Source organism: Octodon degus, unplaced genomic scaffold, assembly GCF_000260255.1.
Source record: "Octodon degus isolate 3935 unplaced genomic scaffold, OctDeg1.0 scaffold00106, whole genome shotgun sequence".
NCBI classification, from domain to species: Eukaryota; Metazoa; Chordata; class Mammalia; order Rodentia; family Octodontidae; genus Octodon; species Octodon degus.
Window position 1 is genome coordinate 4,876,944 of NW_004524682.1, and position 2,594 is coordinate 4,879,537.

The following is a 2,594-nucleotide window of genomic DNA, read 5'->3' on the forward strand; positions in this document are numbered from 1 at the left end:
AAGTAAGAGAAAAGTTAAAGGCTGATAATAAATTTCTGCTTATTATGAAGTTGTCCCGCAACTTGTCTTCCAGCCAGTGCAATGTGAAGGACTGAAGTGAATATAGAAACTGACCTATTAGATATGTGCATTGATTCTGAGAACATTCTTTTAAGCTGCTGCTATTTTGCAGATACTAGGTACTGGGTTTCTGAAACAGATAAAGCACCATCTCTGCTCTCAGTGAGGTAACTGCACAAAAACCAGATAAATGGCAAAATAGTGGGTAAGTCCCATGGCAAGTGGCAGGTAGGGGATGTAGGGTAAAGGGTCTCTAAATCAGATGAAGGGAGAGGCAGACTAAATGAGGAAAGAAGCTCAGATGCCAAGAAGGGAGAGTTGTGTAATTGGTTATCAGCAGTGTCAAATTCTGTACATAGGTCAAGGAGCATCATGATGGAGAAGAGCCATCTCATCTTGGCAGAGCGCATGTTACTGGAGACCTTGGCACGGCTTGCTTCTGGGAAGTGGCGTGGGGTAGAGCCAGGCTGGATCAGGTTCAGGAGTATTTTCACAGAGGAGCGGAGTGCATCTCGTGCACTCTAGGAGTTGGAAGAGGAAGGGGAGGCAAGCAGTTGTTAGAGGGTGTTCCTATTTTGTGAGGCGCAGGGATATCATAGATTCATCAGGAAACCCTGAACATGGGTTCTAAAAATTTTATTTTGTAAAAAAAAAAAAACTCACTTTCACTATCAATAAGGAAATAATATTTACATATTGAATTAACCTTTGTGGAGCTTGTTTGCTCTATCTGGCAATGGGTCACCGTAACGCTGACCCTGCCATTGAAGTCAGCAGGTTCTATTTGGAAAGTGTTGGTGATTGTGGGGGAAATTGTTTAAAATGGCGACACAAACATTTACTCTCTTTGCTATGTGAAACACCTGCGTCTATTAATTTTGACTCGTCTCTATTAGCAAGGAAGCATGCGAATGCCATGTCTGAGTCAAGGAAAAGGGAAGTTTCATCTTCAGAAGAAGCTAAATGTGCAGGACACAGGAAGAAGTTATAATACTTTCTATTTTGGGTTCCTCTCTTTTAAAAAGAGTTTTAAAGAGAAAAGTGGTTCTGCAAACGCCAAGTGCAATTAAAATGCTAAATACAAGTTGCAGTTTCCCTACCTCTGCCAGAGGGAATGCGGCCAACATGACCAGCCACCTGTTTCCCTTTCATAAGAGCTCAAGACTGCTGTCTGCTCATCCAGCGTCCTCCTCACTGACACTAAATATCAGCACGATGTTGAATCAAAAGCCATCATCAGCAGAGCTCTATTTACCAAGAAATGACAGGAAGGTTATCTCTTTACAAGAGGACACTGCTACCATTAAAGTTGATGAAGGTAACAGACTTTTCAAGCTCAAACATCAGTACGAAGAAAGGATATGGTAGTTGGGGATCTCCAACTTAATTAAATACATTTGCGAATAGGCTGGTGGAAGATGTTTCAGCAGGGAGTGACAGCACATGTCCTGTGATGACTTAGCTAGACACAGTGAAGGTCACAGAACTGGAAATTTAAGAATCAATTACGAAACAGGTTAAATTTGCAGTCTACTAGGGAGTGGGTTTGAAGTCAGTATGATCTGGATTCTAATGATAGCGATGCCATTTATTACCCTGTGGACGTAAGTCAAATGACAAGTTTCAAAGTTGCAATTTTCTCATCTATAAAATGCAAATACCATTACTGTCTGTACCAGTGCTTGTTATGTATAACATAGTGCCTGATACCCACAATAACTATTTCTTAAGTAATAACTATCATTTTCTCAAATCAAGAATCCTCAATTCCTTATTGATCAGAAAAATAAATATCATTGACATTTAGTTAAAAATATGGAAGGAAATGTAAAAATGAACATATGAAATGTCTTGCTGTGAAAATGCTATTTTTTTAAACAGTAGAGATATGCCTAGAAGAAAAATAGCAAGTGCTATAAAATTCAATCTAATCTAAAGGGATTGAAGTAAAAGCATTTTAATCAGCAAATAGAACTCAGAATGAAAATCTCAAGTTATAAAAGTTTTATTCACTTCTAAAATTTAATAAGATTCTGGTTTTACTAACATTTAAAAATAAAACTGTGGCTATTAAATGTAAAATTAGCTTTATTACATGCATAAAGAGGCTCAGTGCTCTTATTCAAATTAATAGTAAAAATTATTCCAAGTAAGTTCTATGGGACATATTAACAACATTCACATAATGATCAGTGCCCTTCTCTCCATGTATAAAATTCTTGCCCCATTTTTAGGATAACTGGATGGCTGAAGCCTCTCACATCCTTTCTCTTTCGAGCCCTGACTTCTTCATTTGTACAGAGACCCTGTAGGCCACTTCTCCATCAGTCTGACCAGAGCTTCCGCCAGTGCTTGGACCTTTATTTAATGTCAACACTCTGCTGTCCAACCCCTATTCAGTATTCATTTTTCATATTCTAAAGAGGAATTGGCCAGTCTGAGCTCTGTCGTCCTTTCTTCAAATAGAACCTAAAAGAGAAAAAACTTAAAAGTTACAAAGTGTCGGCAATATTTTAAAGAATGCATGATAAAGC